Genomic DNA, 23,272 nt, shown 5'->3' on the forward strand with positions numbered 1-23,272 from the left:
AGGGGAAAGGAATATGCCTATCCATCTGTCTGTTTTTATTAGCATAATAGCTTTTCTAGAATTCTTACCCTGTAGACTTTGTCTATTTTATCATAGGTGAAAACTTGACCACATGGCCACCTTAAAAGGCAAGGGAATCTAGAGAGGTGAGTATTTCTGTAATAACTTGGCACCTTACCTCCCCAAATAAAAATGAGGTTGTACTAATGAAAAGGAGAAAATCGATATTATACTGGAAACTACCACCAGGATTGCCATTTCTGAGAAGACAGAATGGATTATTTTTCCCTATTCCTCCTATCAAGTGCAACTAAAAACCTTGGGCAGTATATAAAACAAAACATAAGAAGGTTATAAAAGGTGAAGAGAAGAAGACAGACTTGGTAGGTACCTTAGGACTTGAGAACAATATGGAGGTGAGTCTTCTGGGTTTGATATTTGCCTCACATATCACAAACTTGAGCTGAAGAAACTTGCAACCTAGATATGTCAATAAGTCAACAAGTGCAAACAATTAACAAACAAAAAAAATGCCACCACATAAACTTTTAGTCAAATGACCAGGAAAGGACTAGCCCAGTGAGAGAAAATTTTTAAATGATACACACTCTATTTCAGCTAACCGCCATAGAAAAAACTGTGACCCCACCCACATACCAGCAAAGGCTAAGTGGGAAGTCAAGATTTCCAACCTAGTAAAGCTATGAAGAGATACTACAAATTCACTACTGGGTGATATAAAGAAGGCCAAGAAGGGAGCTGGAACTTTTGTCCCTGTCCTGTAACCCTCTCACACCAACATCAATGGAAAGCCTGAATTTGCAAGATCATCTCACACTACTCTCTGCTGGATTAGTGTCAAAGCAGGCCTAGTAGAAAGTAATGACTTGCAACAGCACCCAGAGTTAACGAGACCTCCACCACAGTGTCAAAAGAAACCACGAGACCTCCACCACAGTGTCAAAAGAAACCACGAGACCTCCACCACAGTGTCAAAAGAAACCACTTGTTAAGCGAGAAATCCCATTTCCACCTGGAAATAAGGAGGAGCACCTTCTTATTCTTGGATGTCAATTGAGGACAGTAGGAACCAAGACTTCTATCTCTACCTGCTAGTAATGGGACAGTGCCCCCTTCTCCTGCTCTGGTGGTATCAGAGAAAGCTAAAACAAAAGTTTTAAACAAAATGAAGTGTCTTATAAAATTGTCCAGAGTTCAATAAAATAAATTACTCATCATACCAAGATCCAGGGAGATCTTAAACTGAATTTTAAAAAGACAACCAGATACCAGTACCACTGCCAAGAACATACAACAGGGAAAAGGCAGCCTTCTCAATAAATGGTTCTGGGAGCACTGGATATTCATATGCAGAAGAATGAAATTGGACCCTTATTTTATACCGTATACAAAATCAACTAAAAATGGACTAAAGACTGAAATGTAAGACCTGAAACTGTAAAACTACTGAAAGAAAACAGAGGGGGAAATCTCTGTGACATTGCTCTTGGCAATGACTTTTTGGATATGACCCCAAAAGCACAGGCAACAAAATCAAAAATAGACAAATGGGATTACATCAAATTAAAAAGCTTCTGCACAGCACGAGAAACAATCAACAGAATGAAGAAACAATGTATGTAATGGGAGATAATGTTTGTAAAACATACATCTGACAAGAAATTAATATAAAAATATATTAAAAATCTCAAACAACCAAATAAGAAACATAATTTAAAAATGGGCAAAGAACCTGAATAGACATTTCCCAAAAGTAGGGTGACTATGGTTAACAACAATTTATTATAAATTTCCAAATAGCTGAAAGAGAGGATTCAAAATATTAACAAAACTAAGAAATAATAAATGTCTGAGCTGATATATACCCTAATTACCCTGATTTGATCATTACACTTGGTAAGCATGTATCAAAATATCACTTGTGTCCCATAAATATGTACAATTATTATGTATCATTTAAAAACACGGAAATTAACAAGAAATAAAGGTGCATAGCTATAAATACAAACACCACTAGTCATTCAGGCTGCAGAGACCATGCTCTTGACCACTGTAATTCTTGCTCCCTTTTTCCCAAAGAAGAAAAAACAAAGTTCATTTCAAAAAAAGAATCCACACAAATAGCCAACAGGTGTGTGAAAAAATGTTCAACATTACTAATCATCAGGGAAATGTAAATTAAAACAACAGTAAAATATCACTTCACATCTGTTAGAATGGGCTACAACTATGTGGAGAAAAGGGAATCCTAGTACACTGTTGGTAGGAATGCACATTAGGATAGTCATTATGAAAATTAGTATAAAGGTTCCTCAAAAAACTAAAAATAGAACTACCATATGTTCCAGCAATCTCACTGTTGAGTATATATCCAAAGAAAATGAAATAAGTATGTTGAAATGATGTCTTCACTCCTATATTCATTGCAGCATTATGCATAATAACCAAAACATGGAATCAACCTAAGTGTCCATCAATCAATGGATAAATGGTGCTAAGGCCTGAATGTTGGTGTCATTTCAAACTTTAGTTTCACCCAGGCATGCAACTCCAGGCTGGGAGAGCAACAACTATGGAACTCCACTCTCTGAGAGCTGGGGCTTGGGCTGCAACCAGCAAAGCTGTGGTGGCAGGGCCACTGTGCTGTGCCTCTCCCACCATTGTAATTTGGAAGCACATAACTTGTTTGATTTCACAGGCTCACAGCTAGAAAGGAATTTGCCTCAGGGTAAATCATACCTTGAATCTGACCCACATCTGACTTAGATTATGTTTGGACAAGACTCTGGACTTTAGACTTTTGAGTTAATGCTGGAACAAGTTAAGAGTTTGGGGGCCACTGGAATGCATGAAATGAATGTGCTTTGCATGTGACAAGAACATGGATTTGAGGAGGCCAGGGGAGGAGTGCTATGGTCTGAATGTTGATGTCTCCTCAAAATTCATATGTTATAACCTAATACCCAATGTAATAGTTTTAAGAGGTGGGGCCTTTAAGGAAGTGATTAAGTTGTGAGAGTTTTGCACTCATTAATGGAATTAGTTTCCTTATAGAAAAGGTCAAAGGAAGCTTGCTTGGCCTTCTACCATGTGAGGACACACCAACAAGGCACCATCTATGAGGAAAAGAACCTCACTAGACACCAGATCTATTGGTGACTTAATCTTAGATTTCACAGCCTTTAGAACTGTAAGCAATAGATTTGGGTTGTTTATAAATTACCTAGTACAAGGTGTTTTATTATAGCAGCTTGAATGGACTAAGACAAATGGATAAACAAAATGTGGCATATACATATAAGGAAATATTGTTCAGCTCCCAAAAATAAAATCCTGTCAAATTTTATTGTTTGCAACAACATGGATGAACCTGAAGGACATTATGCTATGTGAAAAAAGCCAGGTGCAGAAAAACAATACTGAATAATCTTATATATAAAATCTAAGAAAATGGAATTCATAGAAGCAGAGAATAGAATGGTGGTTACCAACAGCAGAAGTGTGTGGGGTTGGGGGAAATGGAAAGATATTGGTCAAAGAATACAAAAATTCAATTAGATATGAGGAATAAGTTCAAGAGATCTATTATACAGCATAGTATCTATAGTTAATAACAATGTATAGGTACACTTAAAAATTGCTAAGAAAGTAGATTTTAAGTGTTCTCACCACAAAAAAAAAATGATAAGTATATGAGGTAATGCATCTATTAATTGTCTGGATTTAGCCATTACATAATGTATACATATAGCAAAACATTATATGTTGTATATGTATAAATATATATGTATATACATAAATGTTATATATGTATAAATATATAAAATTTTTTATCTCAATTTAAAAAATAAATAAATACTTTTGTAATGAAAATAAATTTTAAAATAAAAAAGCGAGTTCCAAGATGGCAAAGATGTTAGAATTTTCTGACAGATTTTGAAACAGCTATAATAAAAATGATTAAATGTGCAATTACAAACATACTTGAAATAAATTTAAAAAATATATACAACCTCCTCAAAAAAAGATATAAAAAAGAAACAAATTGAAATGTTGGAACTGGATGCACAATAATTGAAATAAATAGTTTAGTAAATGAACTCAAAAGCACAAATTAAAAGATAGAGATTAGAAGAGTATATTTTTTAAAATGACCAAACTATATGTTGACTAAAAGAAATTCACTTCAAATACAATGATATAGGCAGGTTGAAAGTAAAAGAATGGAAAAAGCGAGATCATGTAAACAGGGATCAGAGGAAAACAGAAGTGGTTATATTAATATAAGATAAAATGGACTTTGGAAAAAAGAACATTTACCAGAGACAGAAAGGGGCATTATATAATGATAAAATGGTCAGTCCGACAAGAAGACATACCAATCCTAAATGTGTATGCACCAAATAACAGAATTGCAAAATATATAAAGATGAAGCAAAAACTGATAGAACTGAAAGGAGAAAGAGACAAGTGTAGAATTATATTTAAAGACTTTAATACCTTTTCTCAACAACTGACAGAAAAACTAAACAGAAAATCAATGAGTATATAGGAAAACAACATCAGACAATAGATTTATAAAACCATCCACCCAACAACAGAAGAATACACATTATTTTCAAATGTCCATGGAACATAAACCAAGGAAGATTATATAGGTCATAAAACAAACCTCCACAAATTTAAAAGAAAAAATATGTTTTTTGACCATGAAGGAATCACACTAGAAAGATAAGAAAATCTCTGGACATTTGGAAATGCTGGAATGCTGAAGAAAATATTACACAATTCCCATTTTGCTTTTAACTTCTTAATCCAGAAGAATAATCTCCACACTAGAAAATTAGAACAACTACCAACATTAACAAACTGAATCTCAGGATGCATTAGAAGAGAACAAGAAATATCTAGTAGGTCCTTAATGGTGTAAGAGTATAATTGATAGATGGATAGATGCATGGATGGATGATTGGATGGATGGCTTTTACTCTTCACATTGCACCACTACCTTGCACTTATATGTCTTCTTTTCACAGTTGATTATGAATTCTCTGGAGAAAGACCTATGAGGAGACATCTTCTCTTTCTTCTTTGTACCAGGGCCTTAAACATAATGATCACTCAAAAATTATAATTGAGCTTAATGATTAATTAATTAACTGATAATTTGAATGAATTAGTTTATAGATATAGAGAATTCATTTGTGAATTAACCATGAAGCACTGCCATAAATGTTTCATAATTTACTTTACTCTCAACTAACCTCTTTTCATAAAGGACACACATGTGAAATAAGTGGAAAATAAAGCAAAGGAAAAGATGTCAATAAATGTACCAAGCACAGGCATTTGTAATTAAACTTTATTTTTCCAACAGCCTGGTCACACATGCAAAAATATGGTCAGTCAACCATGTTTTATCATTTAACAAAAGGATACCACTAACTTCAGACAATATGAATAAATCAAATGATATAACTGCCAAATAAAAGTGTATGATGATAAGAGGATATGATGATAGAAGCTACGGTTAGACAACAGGAAGTGATAGTCTCAGTATGCTCTGCTGGTCAGAGCATATGTGGAACATGGTGACTTTTTTTGGTGCTTCATTTAAAGATATAAATTAATAAACTGCATTGTAAAAGGTATTGAACTATATCATTTAAGCAATGATGAGAACTATATCATTTAAGCAATGAGAGAATTAGTGAGAAGAAGAGAAATCCATGGGAAAATATGCTAATTGTCTTTTAGCACTTGAAAGCCAGTCATATAAATAAGGGAGAAAGTTCTGTAAGAATTGAACTTGTAACGACACGCTCAGAAGACACCATTTGGTTCAATATGAGGAAGAGTTCCTACTGGCTGTAGCATCTCAGTAAGAGAACATGCTTCCCATGAGAAGTGATCACACCATCATAGAGGAGTTAATTAGGCCTTGGGAAAACATTAGCCAGCGGTATTAAAGAAAAATTCCTAGAGAGATTGGGCAAGATGACTTCTGAAACCTGTTACAATTCTCAGATTCTGTAACTCTGAGTCTCAGGCACAGATACTGGTGGATTTTCACCAATTCAACTGTATGATTTTACTGAATCCTATTTGCCAGAATAATTTATATTTAGCCTAAATTGAGATTAAAATCTATAAATTTTCAATTGAATAAAATTAATTGGGACAGTTGAGATTCAAATCTATGGCCTAGGTTTCATAAAAATAGTGTTCTAAATAACTCAACCAATAAGCCTTATATTTAAGTGGGGCCATATTTATTATCCAATACTAATTGGCAACTAAGGCTCTAGTTTCAATGATAGTTGTCTATATAATTCCTGACAAGTCTGGCCTATTTGTACTTAGGAAGATATAATTTTCTTTGATAATGTTTTAGGAGTAAAAGTTTTTAAAGATTCATGGTTATTTATATAAAAGCAGTTTTTTTCTTAAATAGATACAGCAATGATATATAAATGAGTCAATTCAGAAGGTGAGTCTTTTCAAATAATTCTTAGAAGACATATATGATAAATTATAAAAGACAAGTTCATTTTTGTGTGAATTATGCTTTATAGCAGAAAAATACTTGCCTTTATTTTAAAAATTAAGAGTTTTGAGAAAAGTAATTACACCTATAATTATGGGTAACAATATGACTTGCACTGTTAAAAACAATGACAAAAATGTGAGTTTAGAACACTCAGGACTCATTCTCTAATACCTGGCACCATATAGGGCAACTATAACTGCTATATAAATACTGGCAAAATGAATGACATGAAACCTCACACACATATTTTGTGACGATGTAGCATAGAGTTCCAATTTTCACTCCATTAAATCTGATTTCCAAGTTTGACCTCTGGAATAACTGAGTTAAAAGACCAGGGCCTCTGGGTGAACATTACTATTTATGCCTTGATAATAAAGAAATGTTAAATCATCTTTCATGATGCATAATGTGAAAAGAGACAATTGTGAAGACAAGTAGCTTTAGGAGTTATAGCTTTTCTTAACATTTTTAAGGGGAAACACTCAAGAAAAAGACTGAAGTAGGTGGCATTTAACTTCAAGAAAATCATGCTTCTTGACATTTTATTACTGAGGGACTCTGAAACTTGGATAACCACTCTCTGATAAAGGAGGTATGTTCCTTCATGAGGCCCTGGAGATAAATTCTCTATGTTCTCTTTAGATTTGTAATGCATTTTGTGAAGAGTGTAAGTAAAGCAATATTTTTCTCTTAAATCTTCAAAGTACAAGAAAGAAATATACCTAATGAGGTTCTTTTGGATGTATAAACAGATTTTAGAAGAACTGTAAGAAATACATCAGAAAAGCAATATATGCTCACAAAATTGTTTTAAAAGAAAAGGTGTCTGGAAAAGCACGTGACTTCAGAATTTCTTCCATCTTCTTTCTTAAAGAAAATTGCTTCATGCATTACTGACACATTGATTAGGTAATGACAGAAAGAGACAAAAAGAAATGCCTTATTGCATTTGATAAAAGTCACCGAAATAACTGAACTCAAAATAAGACACTTTAAAACTCAAGGCAATCTAGCTAGATGGGAAAGATCTAGACTGGAGGGGAAGAAATATGATACTATTGTGTAATACTTACCACATGGGCAACTTTGAGAAAAGTAACTTCATAGCCCCATGACCAGAATTATTCAGATAGAAGTAATCATAATGATTGCTACTATTGAGTTTGTCATTGTTGTGTTGGGTGCTTCACCCAGCTTCCTTTTCTAGTTTTAGGAACTTAGGCACATTCCTTACCTCCAATCTTCAATTTTCTCACCTGAAGTAAGGTTAATGTTAGTTCTGTAGTCATGAAGAATAAATGCGATAAGATAACTTAGTACTAAACACAGTGTCTGGCATATAATAAGCATTTTATAAATGTTTCCTGGTTATTGTTAACTCCTCAATCCTACTCTAAAAGTAGGTATTATTTAAGGATGGAGATACAGTGAAATAATGGAACTGGGTTAGAAGCCAGAATCATCATACCCTTTTGTAAATTTTGTAAACTGGCTGACATGTTTTGTTTGGCAGACTATGTTTAGCCGAGAATGTTTTTATTTTCAGATTTTGAATTATTTCTCAGTGTATAAAAATAGATTGCACAAACTAAGTTTTGTCTCCAGCTTTCATTAAAAATGTGAAATATCTGGGAATACTAGTCTTGCCAACCCAAATGATAACCCTCAGGGTTAAGTCAAAACTACTTTTTATTAGATATTCTCAAGTATTCTATAGTTTCCATTTTACTAATATATCCTCAACAATGAGAACAAAATAATTGCAATTTATCATGGTGTGTGCAAAATTGTGAACAACAGAATTATTTTTCTTGGATTTTTTTCCCACAAAGTTTACAAACCTGATGGTGCCCTCATTTTGTTTGAAATATACAGTTTCTCCTTTTGTTTGAATTACTCAGGTAAATGAAACAAATGTTATTTCCTAGTGTGTGTCATTTTTTTGTATGTCATATTTTATTTCCTATCTCTGGGCCTATTTCCTCTGCAAATATAAAACAATAAATAAACATACATGCATACATGTATACATGCATACATATTTTAACCAGTGGAATGCTGTGCTTAATGAATCCTAAATAGAAATGCTAATGAGTCTCAAAATATCATGCTGTTTAAATGTACCCAACTTAGAGAGATGTCCAAGTAAATTATTTTTAATGACCAAAAAATTCTACATTCCTTGTTTATATGAAAGGAATATCTCCCTCTTTATATATTTTAAAAATTATACAAGTAATGCCTGAGGTAATTGGTCTAGAATTCTGCCTTCTTTAGGAAAAAGTAGACTATAATTCACTGGGTAGTGTGCACGTTGAAGAAATAAAGGAATCCTTAGGTTATGTAACATTTTCTATTTGGGCAATACCATAACTGATTTTACTCATCTTATATTTCTGAAATTTTGCATTAGAGATTCAGAAGTGAACCAAGACATATGCACATACATACACACACACACACACACACACACACACACAGAGAAAGAAAAATGGATAAAAATCACCCAAGATAACAGGAGCTCATTATATAAGCAGAGCACAGTAGAACATACTTGCTAACAGGCACACATCTCAGTGAGACAGAATGTATAAATCTTTATTGAAGTCTTTAAAAAAAGTAGAAACAAAAATCCAGTGGTTTATTATTCTGTTTAAATACATCCAACTTGACATTACTTTTAGTATATAAAAATCTCAAAGAAAGTAAAAAGATTAAAAGGATAATAGTAGAGTCTAAAGCAAGTTTTTCAAAATGATATTCATTCTTTAAATATGTTTATTTTTCAATCTGAATTAAATATCTTTCATGTATACCTCTAGTCATTTTGTAGACAAAACTACACACAGAATTTGGTACAGCAATTAAAAATAATTATTTCTCTAGCTGTGATGGTTAATTTTATTTGTCAACTTGACTGGACCACGAGGTGTCCAACATTTAGTCAAACATTATTCTGGATGTGTCTGAGGCTGTTTCTGGGTGAGATTAACATTTGAGTAGAGAATTCTAAGACTGAGTAAAGTTGATTGGACTTCCCAATGAGGGGGGGCCTCATTCAATCAACTGAAGACCAGAATAGAGCAAAATGACTGAATAAGAGGGTACTTAGCCTGCCTGACAGCTTGAGCTAAGCCATGGATCTCCTGCCTTCAGACTGGAACATACGCCATTGACTCTCTGGGTTTTCAGGTCTTCAGATTTGGACTAAAATTTAGTCCCACCATGGGATTGCCCCTGTTTCTAGCTTGTCCACTGCAAATCTTGGGACTTCTCAACCTCCATAATCATCTGAGACAATTTCTTATTGTATTTATTTGTGTGTATATATCATATATGTATATATTTATATTTATATATAAGGGCATATTTTATATACATATATGTACATGTTTAATCCTGTTCCTCTGGATCCTAATACTAATACTAAAACCTACTTAAAGATTGTATAAAGTAAAATTATATTATTTCCTTTGAATTGAAATCTGGCAACATTTTTGTAGATTTTTCTATAAGTCTTTCCAAGGTAGGAGGAGAAACAACAATGCTGTTAGTAAAACTATGGAAAGAATCAGAGTGAAGTCAGTCATATCTATATGTAAAATATTGTGAAACTTAGAGAAACAGTATATTTTTACCCATGTTTTGTGCTCCCTATATTCCTTAAATACTTAATTTGTTTGTAAAAAAAAACTAAATGGGTCCTCAAGGATGCTACATAAGAAGTTTCTTGAACTCAAATAGTTGTGGCTTCTGAAAGGATATTACTGTAGTTCATTTTGTAATGGGAGGTAAATTTATCAAGGTAGAATCTCTCTTATCCACACTCTTGGCTAGAAACTTGAAGTTGATTTCAAAGATAATTTGTTTGAAATAAACAGGATATGATCTGTTTTGAGATTAATAATATTTCTGGAGTTGTATAGTTTTATTCCCAAAGTGCCTTTCACTTCCACCACTTGATGTGATGTAGCCTTGCCATCTCCCAAATTTTAACTCTTGGTTTTCCTATCTCTTATAGAGGAAGGAATTATATATATATTATAATTTTAATTTTTCAAAGCATTACATTACTACTAGGCAAATATCTATTTATAGATAGAGATATTTTTCTAATAGGTATTTGCCTAATAGTAATTTAATTCTTTGAAATATTTTTTTACCTGCTATGATCTAACAACTAGGAACCATCATTTCTCAAATATGATCAGTCAGACCACCATGATGTTACTTCTCTTAAAATCCATACTTGGATTCAATATCCCATGATTTAGGTGAGTTTGCCATCACAAACCAACTTTTTAGGACCCTGTGTATCTGTGTCATGCTGTCACTTAGCCTCAAGTATCCCAGCAATTCATTTCTAAAACAATGCATTGGTGTAATTTCTTTTTTTAATGGATGATCATAAAAAGTCCTTTCAGAACAATTATATTATTTGAATACTTTCGTTATTCAGATTTCCAGATAAATGAACTTCTAGAGTTCTGTATGATCCTCCTCATGAGCAACCTTATTTCATTTTTCCCCTTCTTGCCTGCTTTCATGTCTCTCCAAAACACCTTCCAAATCTTTCAGCATTATTACTTTCTCCCCTCTTTTATTTCTAGTCTAATCAGTTCTATGTCAATTCCCCCCAATTTGCTTTTTGCCTGGCCCACTTCTCCATGAGTACCCTTCAGTTGTTTTAAACACTCTTTCCATATCTTTCACTTATTTGAAACCTAATGACACTGTATTTCTCCTAGAACATCATTATCCGCATCATTCAACAATGTCTCCTTCTGAAATTCATATAATTTAATTCACTCGCTTCTTTATCTAATTCATCTTTCAACCTCTAGGACATTCTGCTAAGTTGTTCAGTGATTCATAGATGTGGCAAACACATTGGGTTCTTGCTATTGGTGGTGGTGGTGGTGATGAGTAATGGTGGTGGTGATGAGTAATGGTGGTGGTGATGGTGGTGTTGGGGATGATATTTAATTTTGTTTTTGTTTAACTCACAACTCTATTCCTGAACAACCTGTTAAAATCTTGGCTTCACAATTTTTTTTTTCTTTCACCAATGACTTTTATCTTAATTATGCTTCAACCTCCCTGTTATTTTCCTTTAACAACCCCAAACAATTATATCTTTAAAATCTTGAACTCAGATCAAATCCTTTAGTCTTTATTATCTTCCTCCCTTGCTTCTTTTTTCTTTGTGTGATATTCGCAAAATCAAAAGATGTCCCTATCACCTCTAAAATCCCTTAGACATTTTTTTTTTTTTTGAGACAGAGTCTCACTCTGTTGCCCAGGCTAGAGTGAGTGCCGTGGCGTCAGCTTAGCTCACAGCAACCTCAGACTCCTGAGCTCAAGCGATCCTCCTGTCTCAGCCTCCCGAGTAGCTGGGACTACAGGCATGCGCCACCATGCCCGGCTAATTTTTTCTATATATATTTTTAGCTGTCCATATAGTTTCTTTCTATTTTTAGTAGAGGTGGGGTCTCGCTCTTGCTCAGGCTGGTCTCGAACTCCTGAGCTCAAACGATCCGCCCACCTCGGCCTCCCAGAGTGCTAGGATTACAGGCGTGAGCCACCGCGCCCGGCCCTTAGACATTTTATCTTCCAGTGTTTCCACATGACAACTCCCAGGTCAGGCTACAACCCAGTGTCTTTTTAAATCTACTTCCACTGGTAAATTGTCCAGCATTTGTAAAGTAATAAAGAAATCTCTTCTGAAGACACAGTACTGACCCATACTGCACCTTTAACTACTATTGGGCAGAGTTGTATTTGTATGTTGAGTCTCTAATAATTTCACTCAGCCTGTCATTCTAAATCATTTTTAAGTCTCTCGAGCCCTTTTGCACTACCCTGTCCTCCAATTTAACACAAATTATCTTGAGTCCTATTCAGCTAAGATTGAATCCATCTTACATGAGCTTCTTCATCCTTCCTCTTTTCTGACAACATTTTTCTGTATATACATCCTCCTTTATTTTCACTCTACTGTTTTCATGAGAGAGTTTTCAGTGTCCCATGGGATCCAGAGGTTAGGAAGCATGCCACTAAGAAACTACCTCAGGTGGATTCTATTGGAGGGCTTAAGGCTCACAAGTGGTTTCCTTAGCATAAGTTTCACAGCAAATCGGGTTTTTTGCTAAGAGGCTATACGGTGAGGTGGAAGGAATTTGAATGAGCATTGGAGTCCCAACTCCAGGATTTATAATCAAGTTCTACTAAATCATAGAACCAAGTAAGCCAAGTTTCCCTACAATATAGTGGCAGCTCCTTCACAGGGTTATTTCAGACATCAAGTTAGATTGTTACAGCCTTACCAGATTCATTGCCTGCTGTTCAAGAGGAAGCCAATATACTGAGACAGCAGGAGTTACAGCAAAGAAAGAGTTTAATATCACAAGGCCCATGAGAGGAGATGGGAGGAATTTCTCAAATCTATCTTTCCCAGAATTTGAGAGAAAGGGTTTTTAAAGCTAGTTTCATGGGTAAATAGCTAGTCAATCGAGTCTGCTGATTGGCTGGGTTTGGGGTGGAATCATAGGGGTGTACAAATTGTCTTCTTTGCTGAGTCAGTTCTTGGGTGGGGGTTGCAAAACCAGTTGAGTCCATTCCTTGGTATGGGCCACTGGTCTGGGTGGGTCAGTCATTCCATTGGAATGCAGGGCCTGAAAGATATCTCAAAGGCTAGCCTATGTTTCACAAGGGTGATATTATCTATGGGAGCAATGAAGAAAGCTAAGAATCTTTATGATCATCACCTATATGACTCCTGAGTACTACTACTATACTTCCTATAAGCAATTATAGGAAAGCAAGCTAGGGAAAATGGCTAGCCATATATATATATATATATATATGTATATATATATATATATTTTATAGCCCCTACCAGAGTTCCCACCCCATAGCCCTTTATTAATTTTATAAAGGGTGGTTTCAAGATGACTGTGAAAGGACATTGTAAATATTCAAGTAGTATTCAAATGTTAGCAAGAGGCAGCAAGTTCCTAAGGTGAAATATGGCATAGCAGGAAAATCTTTAAAGGATTGGAAAATGGACTATAGGAAAAAAAGGTAAAGAATGCTAGTCAGGATACATAGAATTCAAAATAATGGGAAAAAATAGGATTTTTTTTTCCTTCTGGGAAAAATAAATGGAATTTTTAAAATAGATATAATTTTTCCTCTTTCTTTACTCAATGTAAGAAAGGTGGAAATACATTAGTATTGCCATGAAAAGACAAAAAGTGGTAATAAAAAATATGCTGACTCATCAGCTATGGCCCTAAGGAAGATAGCAGCTTCCATACCATTTGGTTTAGTCAAGAATGAAGGACTCAATCAATGATGAGTAATTATAAGTATTCCAACAGAGAAATCACAGTACTAATGGCTGGAGCATTCAGGTCAAATCACTTATTCTCTTGGGATCTTGATTTCCTCATATGGGTAAGGAGAGAGGGGGACTCAATGACCCATGATGTTTTTTCAAGGTCTAAATTGCTATTACAGGATCTTACTAGTAAAAGCAAGAATTCAATACCTATACCGTGGTAGTCATGATTATAATATGCATTACAGATAATTGCAGTTAAAATGATTTAACATAAGAATATTAATAATTCACCAAATTTTTATGAAATATGAGAGATAGTTTGGAATTTGGTTTTCTGTTGTTTTAGGTTTTATATTTTTTCTCTCTTTATTGAGTTACTGGTTTGTTGAGATAAAATTCCCTATTTATTTATCACCATTGTTCCAAAAATTGTATATTTTTTTTCAGAAAAGCAAGGGATACTTTAAAGATTTACAGTTTAAAACATATCATTCAATTTCAAATATTAATTTTAGAAAATAAACATATAAATTGAATTTAACTTATATTTTTAAATTAGTATATTCCATTTTCAATTAGAATCATTAAATTTTTTCCCTGGAATTACCATTTAATGGAGGCTTTATATTCAAGATATTTTCATTTTAATTATAATTTTTTTCTACATCATAAATGAGATGATTACAAAAGGAAAGTAATATTTTCATAAAATATCTTGGAAAATGTAGTATTAATTACCAAATTATCATTGTAATAATGATTCACATCTCAAATCTATCTACTTAACCTCTATAAAATTAAGGTTCTCATATTTTCATGTTTTGATATTTATTTATGGTTTCTAAATAGAGATGTGCTGTAATTTTGGAGGAGAAATATTGATCTGTATATTTTTTAAGACATAGTAAAGTAAAATAACACAACATATGATATGAACATGGGTTGTTTCCTGTTTAATAAATAGTTTAAAAAAGTATTATAGCTGTATTACTTTACTTCTTGTCCATTGATTTTTGAGAAACTGCCCAGAGTTACTTTAGAAAACCACTGTCTTTCACATGCCCTTATATAAGTAAGACTTCCATAGAATATCCCTTTGTATCCTAAAAGCAAACAAAAATATTTGCTTTACCCTGTAGTGGATTACCAGTAGACAGATAATACATGTATTTAGAGTGCAAGGAAAACAGGAACATATGTATACACACACACACACACACACACACTCACACACACATATAAAATAATTTAATATTTAATATATCAAAAATGGAAAAAATTAAACCTCTGTTTTCCTTTCTTACTGCTATGTTACTTTTCAATATTGAATGTGTGTTTAGTAGAGAGGGAAATGAGACAGAAATATTTTCTGTGTCACATTCCAAGAACTTGCTGAATTATTCTTAACCGTCCTTCCTTTCTACCATTCTTGTTTCTTGTCTCATTCATTTCATTTTCTTCCTTCCTTGAAATATGAAAACTATAGTTTCATAAAATGAACTGTAAGAAAGAAAATCTATACATTATGCTTAGTTTAAGTGATTGAACACCACGTCAATGCAATAAGTACAGTTATAATCAACCAGAAGCAGCAGAAAATTTTCTCAGTGATCTGTGGAGATGACTTGTATTTTTCACAGAAAAAATAAAGGAAGATAATAGTGATTTTCTACCTGACATCATGGTGTTTATAGAACTCTCAGGTGATGATAATCTGATTCCAATAATGTTCATGAAAGGCAACTAGACAATCTCTGTTTATTTTTGTCTTATAAATTTGCATTTTGAAGTGATTATTGAAACAGGAATGATAACTTCTGGTTCATGCATATATTTCCCTTACAAACCAGTGTGTTTTTTTCCCAAATCTATAACAATTTACTTAGTAATGATGTTTTACAAAATTGGTCTCCCCCTAATCCAAGGGGTACTATTGTTTAAGAGACCAAAATTTATTATTTAGATAGATTTAGTTTGAAAAAAAGACTTTCAGATGATATTCAAGTACCTACTAAAAAATTCAGTAGGGTCCTTGGCAGCAGGGAGCATAAAAATAAATATTAAACATCTGAGAAGGCCAAACACTGGGCATAGCCTTCATCATGTAATCTTTGCCACAACCCTCTAAAATTGTTATTATGGTCCGTATTTTACACCTAAGGAAACTGTGGCTCAATAATACATTCCCCAAAACAGTAAGTTGCACAAACAGTAAGTGGTAAATCAAGAATTTACTTCATATTTCTCTACCTCTAAAATTTGAATTTGTTCACCAATACTACTGTTTTTCCTTTGTTCAAATTTGTACCACTAAAGTTTCAAAAAAGAGAGAGAGGGAGAGAGAGAGAAACAGCAATATAGGATTGCCACATTGCAAAGTGTGGACATTAAAAATCCGATGAGCCATTTTTTTTCTCTTCTTATGCTGAAAAATTATCGAAAAGCAACATAGACAAAAACAAACTTTATTTTCTGCCAAAGAAAGAGATAAATTTTATAATCTCATATAATCTGCAGATTCCAAATTAAATAGAATTGCTGACATTCAGTAGAAAGTGAAAAGAAGAAGAATAGAAAGATATAAGAGGATCAAGTATCAATAAAACACAGAAAATGCAAGCAAAAGTTTACTTCCTGTAGGTTGAGAGGCTCACCATGAATTAGAAAAACGACATTGCCTACTTCCAACAGATATAGAGATTGGAGTCAGCAGTACTATTGACAAAGGCCTTTCTCCATACTTAGTTCAGAGGTACAAAAACTGGGGCTGCATAAAAATCACATAGTTCAACCAGAGCCATATGGGCAAGAAATGGCAGTCTCTGTGACAACAACAAAATAGAATCTTGGTAATGTAAAGCCTTGAAAACTTCTCTAGCCTTTCACTCCCCTTGAACACTACAAAGTGTGGCCCAAGAAAATACATTTGAAGAGGCCATAGATAAAAAGAAATATGGGAAGAAACAGGAAAATTCACAAAAATCATTTATAATAAAAGCCTAAATTCTTTATTCTAAGATCAGGGACAGGGCAAGCCTATAAGAAGGGATATGGAATATCAATCCTGAAACTACTTTCTTTGTCTACTAGGGTTAAACAAATAAGTAAATATTTTGTAGATAATGAAAGGATTCCCACTGATGAAGAAAGAAATTACAAATAAGGAAAAGAAGAGGCTAAAATGAACTTGGTGTTGCTGGATTGAAGTCAGAAGTATCAATATAGAATAATTTTTAAAATATGCTTTCTAATAAATAGATACAGAAATAAATATAACAAGAGATTAATAACTATAATATATAAGGCACTCCAATGACTCAAAAGGAAAAAAATCAAATAATCCAATTAAAAATGGGCAAAAGACCTGAATAGACAATTCTCAAAAGAAGACATACAAATGGCCAATGTGTATATAAAAAATACTTAACATCACCAGTTATAAGAGAAATGGAAATCAAAACTATAATGAGATAACATCTCACCTCTGTTAATATGGCTTTCATCAAAAAGACAGGCAATAATGAATGCTGGTGAGGATGTGAAGAAAGGAGAACCCTAGTACACTGTTGGTAGGGATGTAAATTAGCACAATCACTATGGAGAACAGTATGGAGATTCTTCAAAAAACTAAAACTAGAACTAATATATGACCCAGCAATCCTATTTCTAGGTATATATCCAAAAGAAGGGAATTCAGTATATCAAAAAAAAATCTACACGCATATGTTTATTGCAGCACTATTCACAATAGCCAAGATTTGGAATCAACCTAAGTGTCCATCAGTGGGTGAATGGATAAAGAAATGGTGGTACATATACATGATGGAATATAATTCAGCCATAAAAAGAATGAAGTCCTGTTATTTGCAATAACATGAATGGAAATAGAGAACATTATGTTAAGTGAAATAAGCCAAGCACAAATCTTGCATGTTCTCATTCATATGTGGGAGCTAAATGTTAAAATAATTGATCACATGAAGACAAAGAGTAGAATGATGGTTACCAGAGGCTGGGAAGCATAGTGGGGAGAGGGGGATAAAGTGGGAATGATTAACAGGTACAAAAATATAGTTAGAATGAATATTTGATAGCATAGTGAAGTGACTATAGTCAATAATTAATATTGTATATACCAAAATAACTAAAAGAGTGGAATTTTAATGTTCTTAGTATAGAGAAATGATAAATTCTTGAGGTGGTGGATACCCCAATTACTCTGATTTGATTAATTCACACTGTATGCCTGTATCAAAACATCACATGCACCCTATAAATATTAAATATTAAAAATACACGGCTACTATGTACCCATAATAACTAAAAATTTTTAAAAAAGAAATATAGATATATGTATGTATAAGTTAAGTATACATACATATATTTCCTAGCTCTATGACACCACAGTAGCAATGAGCATACCTCTTACCCAGATCTTGGGTTCTAATACCATTTTCCAGTAAAATAAACTAGAGCTCCTTAAAAAAGTGGTTGATTCCAGAGCTGGGTCAGAGAATGTATTAAAGATAAGGTTGAGAGCCAGGAGCTTCTAATGATGTCAGAAAGTAAGAAATGATAAAAAAAAAAAAAAAAAAAGGGAAATATTTAAAAGGCACAGGAATGAGTGTAAAAGAGCCCTAGGTGGCCAAAGTTGGAACAACTTGAGCAAAAAAGTAAACAATAGTTGTTTTATAATCCAAATAATAAAATAAATAATATGAATCTATACTGATATAAATAAATAAATTAACAAATAAACAGAGAAGTAATATTTCTTCATCATAGAAGATTTCCCATTAATAAATATAGAAAGACTGTTAAGAGAGTAGATCTAATGTTAAGTGTCCTTACCACAAACAAACAAACAAAAACAAGAGAAGACAAGAAAATTTGGAGAGGTATTGGATGTGCTTATTACCTTGATTGTGGTGATGGTATCACATAATTATATATATATGTGTGTCCAAACTCATCAAATTGTATACATTAAATATGTGTAGTTCTTTGCATATCAATTAATATACCTCAATAAAGCTCTTAAGAAATAAAAAAGACACAATATTTGAAAATTAGAAAAAGGAAGGAAGGAAGAGGGAAAAAAAGGAAAAGAAATATAGAAAAGGAGAAATAGAAAATCACTACGAAAACACTACAGTAGTAAGCGCCACAGGCAAGCTTCACCAATAGATACTAGAATTAGTGGGTAAAGTTTAAGCAGAAATAGGGTATCTGCATAATCTTGGTTATCTTATCCCAAATACTTAGTAATTACAAAGGAAAAAGTAGTAACTCTATGATAGAGAATCTTAGAAGTCACCACTTTAGCCAAATGATCAATGTTAACATTGCCAGTAGCACATACTGACATAACTTATCCTCTGATATGGTGCACTGAGAAAGGCACATGATCACATCTCCTCCTTGCCATCCTTTCCAAAAATGTGTAATCTTAATCTAATCACTAGAAGACATTAGACAAACCCAAACTGAGGGACACTTTATAAAATAACTGGCCAGTGTTCTTTGAAAATGTCAAGGTCATTAAAGACAAGAAAAGACAGGAAATGTTACAGATGGGAGAAAACTCAGGAGACACAAAAACTGAATATGATGCGGGATTCTGTATAGAATCCTGGAACTGAAAAAGGACATTAATGTAAAAATGTCTTAAATCTAAGTAAATTCTGTGCTTCAGTTATTAGCATTTGAGCAAGGTTAATTTCTTAGTTTTGATAAATTTTCTACAGTTATATAACATGTTAAGATAGGTACAAGCTGGATGAAGGGTACATTAGAACTCTCTGTACTGTATTTGCAACTTTTCTGTAAGCCTAAAATTATCTCAAAAACAATCTTAAAATTTAAAGTAAAATGAATTAAACATATTTATTATTCAGTTGGTGGCACAATTGTATGTATGGGAACTAATACAAATGAATTCAAAATGCTAGTTGAAATGTATCTAAAGACAACAACAAAATAATGGCTTTAGTAATCATATTGTTGGTAGCAACATTATGGTTGCTATTCTGAGACTGCTGCATAGTTAACATGGTAACATGGGATAAAGCAAATGAGAAATTATTTGATATTCTAATTCTATCAACCCCAGTGTTCTTGCAGCTAGACTTATCAGCATGGGAAAACAGAGAAAAGAGGAAGAAATTAATACATATCCCTGGAGCTCTGAATTTGAGTTCAAAGTGTAAGTGTAAACTCATGAGTATTTTACCATATATTTTTTTTCATATCTATGTCTGCTAAAATCTCTAGAGACAATAACCCAGCAGTAAAGAGAAATCCTAGAATATTGATTGGGGTCTCCAAATACTATTTCCCACTAAAAGGAATCAGGGATCCTTGGAGAAATGTATGATTCCATGTCTAGAAGAGAAATTGTACAAAATATACTTAGACTAGATAGTCATGCCAGATAGCAAGATGGGGCAATATGAATATCAATAGAATAATAACCTCAATGTTTTGTAGTAGGGCAACAGAAATTTTATGGCAGTTTATCTCCAGCAGGATGTCTCCCTATGAATGGCTTTCCATAGTACCATATGGGGCAGGTTTCCAGCAAGTTCTACCAGCTCAGCACCACAGTGATTTCTATGCCATCCAGCGAGACTCTGACCTCCAATAAGGTCTGGATCTCAGCCTGGGGTCTCTTCCTCAGGCAGAGGGGTAATAGCTGATACTTATATTTACTATCACTATATTCTTTAGTTCTGTTTACTTCTTACTATCCAGTCTCTCATAATTCCAATGCACTGTTATAATTAATACATTTTATATTAATATTTCCTGCTCAAATTACTATGTAGTTTCTGTTTCCTGATTGGGCCCTAGGAAGACGTGAATGGTAGCATGAATGGTACTAGATTGGTCATGAGTAGATAACTATTGGGACAGGGTGATAGCTACACGTGGCTTTATTATACTCTTCTACTTTTGTTTATACTCAGAATTCTCCATAATAGAAAGATATCTAAAAGCAGCTTTTAATTATTTTCTGTAATGAACCATATGATTATTTAGACTGAGTCAAAGAAAAAAAGACTGTAAAGAGTTCTACCACCAAGTGAATTAGTATCAAATTTACTTAAATAAATAAATAAAAGTTTAGTTTTTAGACCTTCAGACCCTACATAGTAACTGAATTATTCAGAGATTCAGGAAGAATCAAACTGCACACTCAAATCAGGGACACTGAAGGAAGGCATAATACAGAGAATATTTAGGAAGATGCAAGAACCTGTAGATATTAACAGCAGAGCTGTTTCACCCCAAGGGGCCCCTAGGTATGACTATGGGGAGCTGTAATCAGAAATAGCTGTAGTGAAGGCTACCTTGAAAGATCAAAGAGCCCAACAGTCTGAGGTGACCCCACAGGAGGTCCCTGACTTCCCTTTCCTCCTTCCTTCAGGTCTACTGCTGAACCTAACTGGAAATCAGGTGGCAAGGACCCTGTTGATACATTCTCTACAGGTCTTCATCTCAGGCAGACATCAGAGTGGAACAGGGTGGAGGGCATATCTGGAGAATCAAGAGAAGCTATGTCACAGAGGTACAGGGGTAAGTACTCAAAAAATACTGCAATAAATAATATTGGTTTATCAAGGAAAGGGTGAGGAGAAAGAGGAAACACTAGATGCGTTGTTATGCATAGTAGCAAGCTAATAAATTAGCATCCAATGTAGTAGGAGATGAGAGTACTACGTAAATTTACAGAGAAAACCACTGGAAAAAAACACAATCTTTGTCCAATATGTGAAAAAATATACACCCTCATGCAAGAAAAAATATTGCCAAATGGCCTTTAACAGATGTTATAGTCACCTACTAGCAATATATGAGGACCTATTTTTCCCAGCTATGAAAAAGTATGCTATAGAATTTGGATATTTTATAGAAGTATGCTATAATACTTGGGTTTTTTCTAAGTTAATATGTAAAAAATAATATCCTAATGTAGCCTAGTCCATTTGCTCTTCACAAATTTAAGATGCAAGCTATATCACATACAAAAATTCTGTATGTACTTGAATCTATGTGTGAACTTTCTATTCCATTTCATTTGTCTGTCTATTCCTTTGTAAGCATCATCTTGTTATAATTATACAGAACTTTTAATATGTTTTCATATATGGCAGACTGATTTTCCCATTATATTTTGAAGAACTTTCCAAATTATTGCATTTATTTATTTTTTTTCATATGAACTTTAGCTTGTCTAGATAAAAAAGAAGCCTGTTAGAGTTTTTATTTACAGAGGGTTAAGTTAAAAAATAACAGAGAAAAATGACATCTTATGATGGTTCTGTCTTCAGAATTTTGTTGCAAATGTGTATAAATTTTTTAAATTACCATTGCTGGAAATTTATACTACAAATATGGTGCACATTTGTGAAATACCTTAAGTATATAGACTATGCATTGTGCCACTGCTTGTTATAGCATGCCAAAAAACATTATAAACAAAGTTAAAAGGCATATGATACCATGGGAAAAATATTGACAACTCCCGGTATAGACAAAAGGTTAAACTCTCTAATATGTAGTGATATTTCTATAAATTGCCAAGAAAAATCTCAATAACCCAATAGACAAATGGGTAAAAGATGTGAAGCACCAGCAACCCCTCCACCCCAATTGTATTAGTCAAGGTTTTTCAAAGAAAAAGACCAATAAGATATATACAGATATATAAGGGGGAGGTTATTATGAGAATTGGCTCGTGCAATTATCAAGGCTAAGAAATTACATTATATGTCATTTTCAAGCTGAAGAACCAGGAAAGCATGTGATGCAATTCAGTATGAGTATGAAAGTCTGAGAACCAGAGGAGCTGATGGTATAACTCTCAGTTTGAGACCAAAGGCCTAAGGACCTGGGGACCACTGGTATAAGTCCTGGAGTCTGAAGGCCTGAGAACCTGGAGTTCTGGTGTCTGAGGACAGAAGAAGATGGGTGTTTTAGTTCCAGAAGAGGAAGTAAATTCACCTGTCCTCTGTCTTTTTGTTCTATCTGTTCTCACGATGAATTGGATGATGCCCCCCACACTAGTAAGGACAGGTCTTTACTTAGCCAACTAGTTCAGATACTAATATCTTCCAAACACACTCACAGACACACTCAGAAATAATATAGCTTTCTGTGTATCACTTAACCCAGTCAAATTAAAATGTAAAATTAACCATCACACCAACCAAAAGTAAACAAATACAAATAGTCCTTAAACAAATGAACACTTGATTAAACTGACTCATAATAAAATAAATGCTAATTAAAACTACAATATATGAGAGTATGAGAAAGTTTGACATCAAACTTTATTGCTGAGGCTGTGG

Source organism: Eulemur rufifrons, chromosome 15, assembly GCF_041146395.1.
Source record: "Eulemur rufifrons isolate Redbay chromosome 15, OSU_ERuf_1, whole genome shotgun sequence".
NCBI lineage: Eukaryota > Metazoa > Chordata > Mammalia > Primates > Lemuridae > Eulemur > Eulemur rufifrons.